The following is a 14,268-nucleotide window of genomic DNA, read 5'->3' as shown; positions in this document are numbered from 1 at the left end:
CTGTGAGCATTTGTGTTAAATTGTAACATCCGAGAGACGCGGTAACTCTAGCAGGAAAAGGTCTGAAATGGGAATGCCAGTCATCTATCTCCTTGGCACCATTTAAAATCTAATTCAAGAAGCAGCTGCCTGAGGAGCCACTGCTAGCGACTTTAATCTCGAATAATTAGATAACTTCAAGGTCAGGTCAGACAGCCTGACCACTCCTACCTGAGCAGAACATTACTGGGGTTCAAGTTCAGCTCCCATCTAAATATTCAGCCATTACGAAAGAAGGTCTCTTGGGTTGACTATGACTGCGTAAGAATAGAATGCCTGTGTCCACTAGGTGCCCTTGGAATCCCTGACAGTTCTGTCCATTTGGCTTTTCTGGGGCAGAGAGGAGCCCTGGCCTGGGGGATGGAACAGAACATCTATCCCCAGGAAACAGCTTCTTTTGGTGGTGGATATGGCCAGTCTCCGAAAAAGTGAGTTCTTTATGGCACTTGTTGCTTAAAATCTGTGTAAGTGGACCTTTGCAAATAAATAAGCCCTTCTTGGGTTGCCTTCCTCTTTAGTGACCGTGCCCTAGAATTCACGGTTCCCTTTCTTTTTGAGACAGGGAGGTCTCATTCTGTAGTCCAGAACTCACTATGTACACCAAGCTAGCATGTGTGTTTGCCCGGTTGTATGTACATATGTGCCCATTTTCCTTGTTCCAACAGTCCTTTGGGATGTTTCCTTCATACACATTATTATATTACTTATAACAATGTAAATTCATGGAAAGCGTCAACTGAGAGTCAGATGTGGTTGTTCCTCTACCCCTCACTCTTGGAGCTGGTCTGGGAAGGAGACTCAGGAATTCAGGGTCATCTTTAGCTATTGAGCTAGTTCGAGGCCAGCCTGAGCTACATGAGACCCTGTCTCAAAACTTAACAAACAAATAAGACTTTAACTGACTTAAGCTAGGACATTCTGTATACCACGCTTCTTCTGTGGTTACATTGTCGAGCTCCCACTCAGGGCTTGGGCGTGTTCAGGAGAAACTGTTGCCAGAGCTGTCTCTGTTAAAAGGCCTTGTCCTTTGGCGCTTGTTCTAGCGGGAGTGGTCACATCCTTGAGGCGTGTCCCTTCCTTGTCAGGTCCTCTGACCTCCAGCTTCTGAAGAAAACTCTGGCCGGGCGTGTTTGTGAGGAGGACTTGTGAAGAACATAAAGAGCCTTTTGTTTTTCAGAGCAAATCATGTGGTTTTTGTTGCTATTAATCCAGGCACAAAGGGAAGTTTATGTGAGAATATCGTTATTGAACATTTTGTGCTTCGCAAATGTCAATAGAGTATTTTTTTTTCCATTTCCAGAATCACCAGAGTCTTCACCTCTCACACTGGTGATTTTTGGCCCTCTCTATAATGGCCCCTCTCTTTTTCTCGTCTGTCTTTGGCTTTTGTTTTTTTTTTGAGCAGGGTTCCATTGTGTTACAGCTCTGGGGGGCAGTTAGGAGCCGAGAAAACCTCAGAGTCACACTGTACAACAAACCTCACACAAGAGATGTGTGGGAGGGAAGAACTGAGGAGGGTGGCTGCCTCTGCTCAGTCGTGCAGCAGCAGAGAACTGAGCGAAGACAGGGTTTGTATAGGGTTTGAGGGGAAGGGATCCCAGGGTGCGGATTGGTGGGATTTCAAATTCAGAGTCTGGACTTTCTACTGTGTAGATTGAGGACTGGGTCCAGCTATTAAGGTAGTTAGAGTGTTCTGTAGGTAGAACCTGGCAGTTGGAGGTACTCAGGGGAGAGGCCTGGCTACTCTTATGCCTTGAGGGGCTTACACTCACAGCTCAGACTTGCCTCAAACCACTCTGTTGATCAAGGCTGCCCCTTGAACTCGTGATCTCTCTGTCTCTACCTCCCAGATGGTGGGATAATAAGCAGTGTGTGTGTGTGTGTGTGTGTGTGTGTGTGAGAGAGAGAGAGAGAGAGAGAGAGAGAGAGAGAGAGAGAGAGAGAGAGAGAATATGAGGGAGACATGTATGTCAGAGGCCAGAGGAGAGCTTTGGATCCTTTGGAGCAGAAGTTACACACAATTATAAGCAGCCCAGCATGGGTGCTGAGAACTTGCAACTTAGGTCTTCTGGAAGACTAACAAATGTTCATAACTACCAAGCCACCTCTCCAGCTCCCATATCTTTTTTTTGTTTACTTCAAACAACGCTGGTTTCGGGATCTCAAACTTTCCTATTCTTTTATTTATTTACTTGTTCTGCCACACTTGCACGATGACACGCTGTCAGTGTTGCAGTTCTGTAAACCGCACACAAGAGGCTCACTGCGAAGGAAAACCCCCGATGGTGGCTGCCTCTGCTCAGCCAAGGAAAGTCAGAGAACTGAGCAGAATGTAGGTTTATATAGAACTTCTTGGGGGGGGGGGTTCTAGGGTGACCTGGGATTGGTGAGATTTTGTGGCCTGACCTTGGAGCAAGCTCAGGGATTGGTAGAATTCTGGCTCTGATCTTGGACTTGGGGTCCAGTTGAGGTCTGAGTGTTCTTTCCCTGGCCCTTTACCCTACACATGCCGCAGCACGTATGGAAGACAGTCTAACTTTTGGGAGGAGTTGGTCTTGGAGACTGAGTGCAGGTCATCAGTCTTGGTAGCAAGCACCCTTACCTCCTGAGCCATCTCACCAGGATTTAAAAGATTTCTATTTTACACTTATTTTGTGTGTGTGTGTTGAAATAATAGCGACGGGGCTGCGTCCCCAGCACCCGGCCGCCTGCACGGCTAGCTTTATACCCGAAATAATTACACAGAAACTGTATTCTTTTAAACACTGCTTGACCCATTAGTTCCAGCCTCTTATTGGCTAGCTCTTACATATTGATCTAACCCATTTCTATTAATCTGTGTAGCCCAGGAGCTGGCTTACCAGGAATGATCTTAACCTGCTTCTGCCTGGAATGCGAGAACCATGGCGACTCACTGACTCAGCTTCTTTCTCCCAGCCCTCTGTTCTGTTTACTCCACCCACCTAAGGGTTGGCCTATCAAGGGGCCTAGGCAGTTTCTTTATTCCTTAACCAATGAAATCAACAGATTGATATATGACACTCCCACATCATGTGTGTGTGTGCGCACACGTGTGTGTGTACGTGTGTGCATGTGTGTGCGCGTGTGTGTGCGTGTGTGTGCACGCGCTGCACACACGTGGAGGTCAGAGGATGACTTTCAGGAGTTAGTTCTGTCCTTCCATCATGTGAGTCTAGGAACTGAACGCGGGCGGTCAGGATTGACATCCGGCACCTTTACGGACTGAACCATTTCACCAACACAGGATTTCAAACTTTTAAGTTCATCCCTGGAACCACAGCCTCGTTACCTGTTTTACTCCTTCACCACAACTGCCAGCTCTTGGCCAGTTTTCTTAAGGTTTACTTTATTTGTATATGATTTTCTGTCTATGTGCGTGTGTAGGTGCTCTCAGAAGATCGCTGGAGCTAGACTTACAGGCTGTTGTGAGCAGCCAGCCTGGGGGCTGGGAACTAAGCTGCTTCCCTGGGTAGAACAGGGAATGCTTTTAACCATCTCCTGACCTTGACCAAATCTTCAGCCTAGTCTCTCTAACCTTGTAAATTTCTTCTGCCTACCCGCTTCTGGGGGGTCACCTGATCGCCCCACCCTCTCAAAGCATTAGTGTGGCTTCTGGCTTCAGTCCCAGTGGGGTCTTTCATTCACTTCACCTGTAGAGTGTCTTTTCAATTCCAGGCCTGATTTCCAGTAGCCAAATTTCACTTCCTTCACTACTATTTACCATATCGGAAGTATTGCTGGGAAGGTCGTGAGCTTATGGTGTCGACACCACTCTCAATCAGAGGACCTGCTTGTCCTCTCAATTCCTGAAGGTACTCTTCCAGTCTTCCTGGTCTTAGCTTGAAAATCGGCTCGCTGGGTGAGCCTCCGTCGGCTGCCAGGGAAGAAAGTGGGCCGGCTATAGCTGTATTTCTCCAGCTGTAATGGGTCGAGAGTGACCTAGGGATGGGGCTAAGTGCAAATGCTGGTTCCAGCTAGAGGTACAGCTACATATTAGCGTGTGTGCGCAGCCCTGGCCTCAGTCCCTGGCACCAAAGGAAAGAGCTCTCTCCTTCCGGAAGAGTACCCCTGGTGATGCCAATACTACAGTTTATATAATCTAAGGAGAATGGACCTCAGTGAGCTCCAAGATTTTATTAATTACATTTTGAAATTACATTTGTGTAGTGTGTGTGTGAATGTGTGAGAAAACCTTCCAGTTGTCACCCCCAGGAAGACTATCAACCTCCTTCATTGCAGGGTCTTGCGTTGTCCTGGAACTCAGTGAGACTGAAAGACCAGTGAGCCTCATGGATCCTCCTATGTCTGCCTCTCCAGTGCTGGGATTACAAGTGCTGAATAGGCAGATTTACTTTGGTTCTGGAGATGAGATTCCGATCCCTATGCTCCCAAGACAAGCACTGGCTGCACTGTCTGTCCAGCCCCTGTTTGGAGTTTCTCTTACAGAAGTGCACTCTCTACCTCTGAATTATGACTGCTTTTGTTAAAGTGGCCATAGGATTGTGTATTAGCTAAGGGGAGAAAAGATTTAGGTAATGGGACCCTCTAGACATATCAACTAAAAAGAGAAAACTGACAGGAAGAGTGGGAGGACAAACGTCCATCTGTCCTGTTACAATCTGTCTCCCTTGCTCCAGAGACGCCCTCTGCCCTTTCCCCGACTTCTTACTCCATGTTGATGAGCATCTGGACGGCCTCCAGTTTAGGAAAATAACCCTGCTGGTGACGAGTTCATGATGGGGCAGGAAGTTAACATCTGGAAGACGTTGTTTCTGTTTTCTTTACTTTAGGCCCTCATAAGCCTTCACCTACCTAATTTATCTCTTTTTTTTTTTGTGTGTGTGTGTGGTTTTTCGAGACAGGGTTTCTCTGTGGTTTTGGAGCCTGTCCTGGAACTAGCTCTTGTAGACCAGGCTGGTCTTGAACTCACAGAGATCCGCCTGCCTCTGCCTCCCAAGTGCTGGGATTAAAGGCGTGCGCCACCACCGCCCGGCCCTAATTTATCTCTTCAAAGCATATTCCAGCATGCTACTCTGCTTGCTCAAAAACAGTGATGAAGCCGGGCGGTGGTGGTGCACACCTTTAATCCCAGCACTCGGGAAGCAGAGGCAGGTGGATCTTTGTGAGTTTGAGGCCAGCCTGGTCTACAAGAGCTAGTTCCAGGACAGGCACCAAAGCTACATAGAAACCCTGTCTCAGAAAACCAAAAACCAAAAGCAAAGTCATTAACAAGCTTGTAGTTGTGTTTGAAGCTCAGCCTAGCAAGCATGGAGAGCCCTGGGTGCAACCCCCATTACCACATGAACCAGGTGTAGTAGCACAGACTTGTGATCTTAGCACACTTGCGCACACACACACACACACACACACACACACAGAGAGAGAGAGAGAGGTGCGCACATGCCTGTGATCCTAGCACACGCCTGTGTTCCTAGCAATCAGGAGTGGGGGGTGGCAAGAAGTTCAAGGTCATCCTCCTCCCGGAGTTTGCCGCAAGCTAGCAAGCTAGCAAACAAAACAAAAACCCAAGTGTGGTGGTGCTGGCCTGTAATCTTGGTATAAGGGAAGTCAGGGCAGGAGAATCAAGAGTTTAAGGCCATACTTGTCTGAATAACAAATTTGGGAACACCTTGGGTTATCCTGTGATGCTGTCTCAAAAACAACAACAACAAAATCAGAACAATAAAGTTTCAGGGTCTCCCTGTTGCCTTCCAGATGGAGCATAAACCCCTTTAGGAGCCTGGGTCTTGTCCCTTGCCTGAGGTGTGTGTGTGTGTGTGTGTGTGTGTGTGTGTATTCTTTTCAAGCTCTTTTCTTCCCCTGCTCCTGAACACACACATACACACACACACACACACACACACACACACACACACACACACCCCTAGCTTCTGACCCTACATTGGTTCATCTGTATGTCTCCCAGAGCAGTTAGGCTGTTTCCTGACCATAGAAGTGTTTCAGTTATGTTGCTGAACTACTTTGGAGAAGTTGTTCAAAAATGCCTTCCTGATTTTTGCCTCTCAGGCCCACTTCTCCTTTGAGCGAATTCCCCCTTTGCTACTTGGTGTTTTGTATGTGAGCTGGCTGGTCACATCAGCTGTGGTGTCTGATGCCTTTGTGACCAAGACATAAGAACTTCTTAGAGCCTGGCATGTTGGTACATACCCATTACTCATGGGACTGTAGTTAGATAGAGGCAGGAGAATCAGAAGTTCATGGCCAGCCTCAGCTACATAGCAAATCTGAGGCCAGCCTTGGCTACATGAGGAGGAGAAAACTGGAGCGCTCTCTGTCTTTCCTGACTGGATGTTCAAGACACAGTTCCTAAGCCAGCACTCAGGAGGTGGATGTAGAATGAGGCGTTCACAGCCAGCAAGGCCAGCAAGTTCTAGTGGGCAAGAAGGAAAAAAAAAAAAAAACAAAGGCTCATTTACAAATTTTGTTGTTATTGTTGTTATATGAGATAGTGTTTCTCTGTGCCACCGCTCTGAATATCCTGGAACTCTCTTTTGTAGAACAGGCTGGCCTCGAACTCAGAGATCCGCCTGCCTCTGCCTTCCAAGTGCTGGGATTAAAGGTGTGCGCCACCACCAAGGCTCATTTCTAAATCAGTGAATGAAATACTTGTTTATTGATCAGAAACCTCATTCATTTGCACTCTCCCTCTCCCTCTCTCCAAATGCCCCTAGAGGATGTGTTCCTCTGAGCATCAGCAACACCACTTTTGTGGTGAGAAAATGGGAATTAGAGGAAGCCAGTTCGGAAACCTCAAAGAAGGGGAAGCGTCTCTAGGCTGAAGGGAAGGCTGCTGAGTTTTCTTTCCTCTTTTCTCTTGACTCTCCTGGTGGTCCCCCACCCACATCCCCCAGTCACGAAGCAAGGTCCAGGAAGAACAAAGGAAAATCTAAAAGACTCCGAGTTGCAAGGAGCCAGCACAGTTGTGGCAGTTTCAGCGACTGATTGATGTTTGCTGATGTTTGCGGTCCCACAACCCTGTCATTCACAGGCACAGCTGAATGGTGTGGGACAGGGTGGGTAAGCGCTGGCCTCTTCCTAAGTAAAGAAGGCTTTCACTTCTGAACACCAAGTGTGCTCAGGCATTTGCAGTTCTTGGCTTGGCTTGTTCCTGGGAAGAGAGCAGATTGAGCCTTGTTCACCAGTGCCCTTTCCACAAAGAGAAGCTGAGTTTAAATCTAGTAGTAATTGGTTTTGCTTTCGGTGTATTGTATTTAATTGTATTTTGACTTTGCCTTTAGAGATAGGATGCTCCCGTTTGAAGAAAGAAACCGCAGTGTGACCACTAGGTAGTCTGTGGCAAGACTCAGATTCAAACTCTGTGTTTCTAATTCTCCAAGCAGAGCCTGAGCGTTCTCAAAGCCCAGGACTTTGCTCTGTCTTCCCTGCCTTGCTTTTCACGGACCTGTTCTCTCGAGCTCTGAATGGCTTCCGGTGTTATGCCTCAGGGGAAGCTGTGTGTCACAAGCCACCAACGGTTCAGACTAAACCAGCTGGGGTCTTCCAGTATCTGGGCAGATCTTTGAGACTTCTCAAGGAATTCACAATTTCCTTGGCTTCCAGAAACTTCAGCTGAGCACTGGTTCTTCATTTAAGGCAGTTTGGAAAAAGAAGAGGAACATCAGAAGTCTAAGGTGATTATAGTGAAGTTGTTATAGCTAAAACCAAGGGTGAGTAGCAAGGTCTCAGCTGTGTAGAGGGGACAGTGGCTGGTTATGATTAAATACCTTTGGAATTAAGCCAATACAAGTTTATTCCCTTTCAAATCAAAGAAAAGCATTTTTCATTTTTGGTAAATGCTGAGAACATCAGGCACAGAATCGTGTTGACTGGTAAGGAAGGGATGACACTGATGAAAATAACAGTACTTGAGTGTTTGCTGTGTCAGTAGAGGTAGTATTGTACCCCCAGGAGTCTAGAGAGCAAGAGGGCCACTCTGAATATCATGGGCAAGGGGAACTGGGGACACTGCTCTAGTAGAATCCTGTCGGGTAGGAGTTTGAAGACTTTGTGAATAAAAATATAATGAATTTGGAGTTGGAAAGATAGCTTAAGTGTTAACCCCAGGGTCCTGGGCTCAATTCCCAGCACCCGCATGGTCGTTCATAACCCTCTTGTGATTCTAGTCCCCATAGATCCAACAACGTCTTCTGGTCTCCTTGGATACTGTGTGCACCCAGTGCAGAGACATACATGCAGGCGAAACACTAATACACATGATTTAAAAAAAACAAAACAGTGCAAGTATGAAATGAACTTCCGTTTTAGAATTCACATCCCAGCCCACATCTGCTCTCTCGTTTGTCACTGACCTTTGCTCATAGATTATAGAACTGGAATACAGATACATTGCCTTTTCTCCTCTACAATACGGATTCAGGATTTCTGGACCACTACCTAGCCAAACATAGCTACTGACATGCAGGGAGAACTGCCGGACAGAGACAAACCAGAGAAAGATTGTTTTCAATGGGAAGATTCAGATAGACTGTTGTCTTCAGGGATCTTCTGGAGAGACTGGTGAAAATCTGGCAAGGGACCTGGTCAGAGTCCCACCTCCTTCTCCCTGTTCAGAAAGGGTTATTGCATCTCCAGCTCTGTCCTGACCACAGCTGTCTTTAAGGGGAACCCCAACTCTCCTAAGCTATTTAACTGTTCGCAAGGCATGTGTCTTAACACCTGATATCACAAGGAACCACGGACCTCATCCTTCTTTATTCCCTGCTTCATTGAAACTACTGGGAGTGTATTTTAAGTAGTGGACTTTTTGTGTATGGAGGTAGGCGGGAATGAGGGGGTGTTGGGGGACGGCAGGAACAGGGCTCAGGGTCTTACACACAATAGATAAATTAGTCTTCACTGAGCTATTGACCCCATTAAGGGCCCAATTCTTGCCTTTCATTTGAATGCCGTGTGTTTCAGCATGTCACTGGGAAAGCAACACGCCACTTTGTACCTTGGCCTTGTGGGGTAACCCCTATCTTCCACTTTCTTCTATCCCCAGGGAGAGTAAGGGCCTGGCCAAACGGAGCCCCCCCCCGAAAATTTTCCAAGACTCACGAGATGTCAAGTCATCTCTAAAATTTTTCAAAAACCCAGAAAGTCATTTCAAAAGTCTGACTTGGTAGCCTTGCAGGGAGGAAGAACAAACTTTCCATCCAGACAGCAGGTCTGCCCCCTAGGCTTGTGCGTTGCTGCCCAGGCTCCACGGGCAGCTCCCCGAGCCAGGGGAAATCCACTGGCCTGAGAGGGTTTGCTGCTGCCCTAGGCACACATCATGAAGCCTGCGTCCAGGGGATTTCCCTTCGCAATGGAATCGGCAGAGTTTCATCTTTCTGAAAGATTTCCCAGAGGAATCCATTTGACTGTGTGGAAAAATCTCAGATGTGGATTTCTCATTTAGTCACAAATAAAGAAAAATAAACATAATTCTAAGCAGTGAAAATGTATCTTCTACGAGTGGTCTAATGCTTGCTTCATGCTGGAACCTTGTTGATTTGCAACCAAACAGCTGAGTAGAACAGATGTGGCCCTGCCTCATCTACACTGTGTCCCATTCTAGCTACCAGCATCTGTACTGAAAATAAAGGTGCTTTCTTTAAGGAAGTATCCTAATATGTTAAAGCATACCACCCAAAATCATATGTGCCTCTTTCTCGGCCTAGTTAAATGCAGCCACACCTTAAGAGATCAAGGTTTGTTTGAATCTGTAAAATCTCACGGCCTGTAGGGTGTGTGATTTGAAACATACCACCATTACAAGGGGATGAAAATCTAGTCGTGTCTACGTGGGAACCAAAGACTTACGGCTATGAAAACATCTCTCTGTTGCTACATTTCTCTCTACGTTTTTCAGTTTGATATACCAGTCATTTATTGAACTATTGTGAGCCACGACCTGTTCCAGGAATAGTAGAGGATCCAGACGTAGCCAGGCTTTGCTCTGCCAAACTGCTGAAGCCTAGACATACAGCTCTTTGAGTTAAACCATACAGCTGCCAATGTTTCACTCCCAGATGGCCTGCTTGGGCTGGACGTGCTTACCTAGCGTCTGTGAGACCCCAGGTTCAACCTTCACCAACACCAAAACTAAGCAAACAGGCTCTCTGACAGCAGTGTATAGATATCAAAAGTGTCCATATGCCAGCTAGATCCCTTGTTTAACTGTGCAGTGACCCACACTGAGAAATTAGGGTGGTGGTATCCAGTGGCTCCGAGGATGGTCAAAGAGCCAAGATTTCAGCAATTGCCGTGCATACAAAACCTGTGCGTGTGGCTGCTTAGTGCGAGAGTTAGCTCAGCACAGGAGGCACAGTTGGTTGTGATACTAAGCCAAGAATCCCTCGAGTTCCTCCTATCTTGTACATTTCTAACCACAGAGATGCCAGATGATTTCGGAGCCGTACGGTTCTCTTTCTTACAAGACAAAGTTCCTCTGCTTGCCCTTGACCAACGTTATTGGCAGTCCGTTAAACACCCAAAGTATGGATTAGTTTACTCACCCGTTGTCTTTACTGTGAGCTGAATGTGGTTAGACACACTCTCTTTTGTGCTTTTTGAAATAAGTTTTCTTGAGGATTCAAGCCAATAAAAGATACGAATCTATGCAGTGGACTGAAAGGTTGAAAGAGACAACAGGCAGAGTTGGGCTTCGGTGAGAGGGGACGGTCCTCGAGGAGTGACCAGGCAGTGGAGGATGAAGCGGAAGAGAAGGTCAGTTTATTAACAACCCTGGTCCCTAACCTAGATAGTGGGCTTCAATCAGCAGATAGTAGGGAATTCAAAGGAATCTGGGCAGAGAAGCAACTCGAGATGGCTCTAAAAAAAAAAAAAAAAATCGATGCTGAAAACTGATTTATCAACAGGCAACTGTTGTACCAGGGAAGACCGAAAGGACTCTTAGTCTGCACAGTGGGAGAAAGAATGAAAAGCTGGAGGGGGAGTCATTTTACAGCAGCAACAGCAGCATTCCATCACACCCACGGGAAGCGATATTGCTAACAGCCGTCGTTTGCTAAGTACTTATTACGTGCTAGGGACTTTGCTTAGTACCTCTCATTTCATCTTTACCCTCATAAAGTAGATCTTATTATGTAAGTTAGCAAGAGAATCCAGCTTGTATTAGGTCACATATCTGAGAACTGTTGCAAATGGAATTTAAATTCAAGTTTAAATAGAAAATAATAAACTTCTTAAAAAAGATTTATGTTTACTATACAGTGTCCCATCTGCATGTATGCCTGCAGGTCAGAAGAGGGCACCAGATCTCATTACAGATGGTTGTGAGCCACCGTGTGGTTGCTGGGAATTGGATTCAGGTCCTCTGGAAGAGCAGCCAGTGCTCTTAACTACCTAGCCATCTTTCCAGCCCCTACACTTTTTTTTTTAAAGTGAGCTGGGCAGTGGTGGTTCGTGCCTTTAATTCCAGCATTCAGGAGGCAAAGGAGGCAACTTTTTAAAAATTCAAGGCCAGCCTGGTCTATAGAGTGAGTTCCAGAACAGCAAGGGCTAGAGAGAGAAACGCTCTCTTGAAAAACAAAACCCAAAAAGTTTGTATTTACATGAATATGCCATGTGTGTGTGTGGGGGGGTACACTTGGAGCCCGGTACCCAGAAGCTGAAGTTACGGTGGTTGTGAGCTGCCTGAGGTGTGCTGGGTGAGTGAACTGCCAGGTTCTCTGGAAAAGCAAGTTCTCGTAACCACTGAGCTACCTCTTACATTCTTAATTTATGTGCTGTGAAGGATTAATCCATTTGAGCTGAAGAGAATGCTGGACTCACAACCAAATATTTATTGAGCACTTTATATATGCTAGGCACCGTCCAAATTCATCTGATTTTTGCCTTCTTGGAGCTTAAGAGTAAGGATAAAAGGACAAAAAGAAGTGAATACAGTTTTTGTTTTGTTTTTCTGGATTTCCCAGTGTGAGCAGCCATGAACAAGAGTCTCTGGAGGCACTCTGAATCACGCAGTGTGGGAAATCCTGCACAGGAACCAGCATAAGTGCCTGGAAACAGTGAAGCTGCAGATGAGCCTACAAAATGTCAGGAGGGCAAATGCTTCTCGGGCTCCATCAGCCTAAGTTCACTCCCTCTCCCAGGTTCTCTGTGTGCATCCTGGAGGACTGGCAGCATTGTGATGAAGCCAAGGCTGAAGCACTAAAGAAGTTTAGCAAGAGTAAGAAATAGGACAAGAAGTTGGCCCCAAAGTGCCATGCCTTTTTGTCCTCCAAGTCTCTGATCAAGCAGATCCCAAAATCCTGGGCTCAGGTCTAAATAATGCTGGCAAGTTCCCTTCCCTGATGGCACACAATGAAAATATGGGGTCAGTCAAGCGGCGGTGGCGCACGCCTTTAATTCCAGCACTTGGGAGGCAGAGGCAGGAGGATCTCTGGGGGTTCGAGGCCAGCCTGGTCTACAGAGGGAGTTCCAGGGCAGGCTTCAAAGCTACACAGGGAAACCCTGTCTCAAAAAACGAAAGAGAAAGAAAGAGAGAGGGAGGGAGGGAGGGAGGGAGGGAGGGAGGGAGGGAGGGAGGGAGGGAAGAGAAAGTAAAATATGGGGTCACATTGATGAAACCCACATCAAGTTGAAGAGGGTGCTATGTCTAGTTGTTGCTGGTGGTCATGTGACAATGAGGGGTGATAAGTGGTCTGCAGCATCCAGCTGGCTGTCCATTTCTTGGTGCCTTTGCTCAAGATCTGGATTGTATACATCAGGAACCTGCTGCCTGCAATACAGCTCATCCTAAGAAATCTCAGTGCCACCATAAAATGAATAAAACGATGACTTATAAGGAGCCAGCTGACATCAGGAGCAGGAGGAGGGGACACCTTGGAATTGACTGCTGTGAGTACAAAAGCAGGCTTTGGCTTAAGGAAAGAGAGGCGGAATTCCATCTGTACCTATTTTGGATTTTGAAATGTCTGCTTACTTGACAGAGGCGACTAGGGAAAATTCTGCTTCCAAGAAGTGTCCAGTGTGAAACCTAAATTTAAGAGACATCTGGATTCTTAAGGACTAAAGGTGTCACACACACACACACACACACACACACACACACACGCATACACGCGCGCGCGCACGCACACACACAGTCTTACAGAGAACTCCTTATCCACGACTGTTAAGGCAAATTGTAGAAATTGCAGTCCACCTGGCTGAGAGACAGAGGAAAGCACTCAAGGTCAGGAGTTAATTCTGAAGTAGGGCCGTCCTGGAAACAAAGGACAACAGCTCTTATCAGAGATCTTGGGAACTGGAGCTGGAAAGTCCCGAGTGTTCCAGAGAGCTGTTTACATGGACTACTTTAACCGTGTTTCACTTTGGGATGTCCTTTTCTTCCTCGTTCTTTTTCTGTGCAGTCCTGGTTGTCCTGGAACTCACTCAGGGCTGGCCTTGAATCCAGAGATCCCCCTGCCTCTGACTTCCAAGTGCTGGGATTAAAGATGTGCCCCAACACACCTCGCTTATAGTTTATACCCCAGAGGGGTGGGGTGGGGGGTGTAAAAGAAGAAAAACCTTAACTTGAGAAATTAAAACTTCCTTGTGAAGAAGCTCTTCTTTAAATGTTTTGCTTTGAAATCAGTGGTTTTAAAGAGTATACAGCGATCTTAATATTTCAGTACTATAGCAATAAGCTGTCACAAATATTGGTGTGAACAAATCTTTTTTATCTATGGGGAAAACAGGTTAATATTATGCTTCAAATTGTACATTCACTAAGCAGGTGTGCCTTAGGGTGTACAATGCGCAGTTTACAGTTTGCAAAGCCACCAGTTCTCCAGGACCTACTTCACCTTCTTGGAAGTACTTTTGGTATCCATCCAACACCAGCCTTCTGTGAAGCGCCTAGGCTTTGGATCTTGCTCATTGTCAATTAAGACTGCTTAACCTCAGGTTCCCATTACTTGTATTTCAACCTCAATTTCACTTTTAAGACACATACACACACACCAAAAAAAAAAAAAAAAAAAAAAAAAAACTGGCCCGCTGTTCAAAGGAAGGTTTGCCAGACTAGAAGAAACTTTTGTTTTTGCCAGTGGCTTCGTCAACCAGCTGTCTTTCGGATCCTACATTAAGGGTTGCTGTTAAGCTGGATTCCTTTCTCCCCAAATCGTACAAGCGGCGGGTAAAACGAAGGTCAGGAAAAACAAAGCCAGAACTCCAGTAAGCAGGAAAGCAAGTACA

The sequence above is a fragment of the Microtus ochrogaster genome, chromosome 1 (assembly GCF_000317375.1).
Source record: "Microtus ochrogaster isolate Prairie Vole_2 chromosome 1, MicOch1.0, whole genome shotgun sequence".
In the NCBI taxonomy this organism is placed as follows: Eukaryota; Metazoa; Chordata; class Mammalia; order Rodentia; family Cricetidae; genus Microtus; species Microtus ochrogaster.
Note: the sequence above shows the minus strand (reverse complement) of the source record.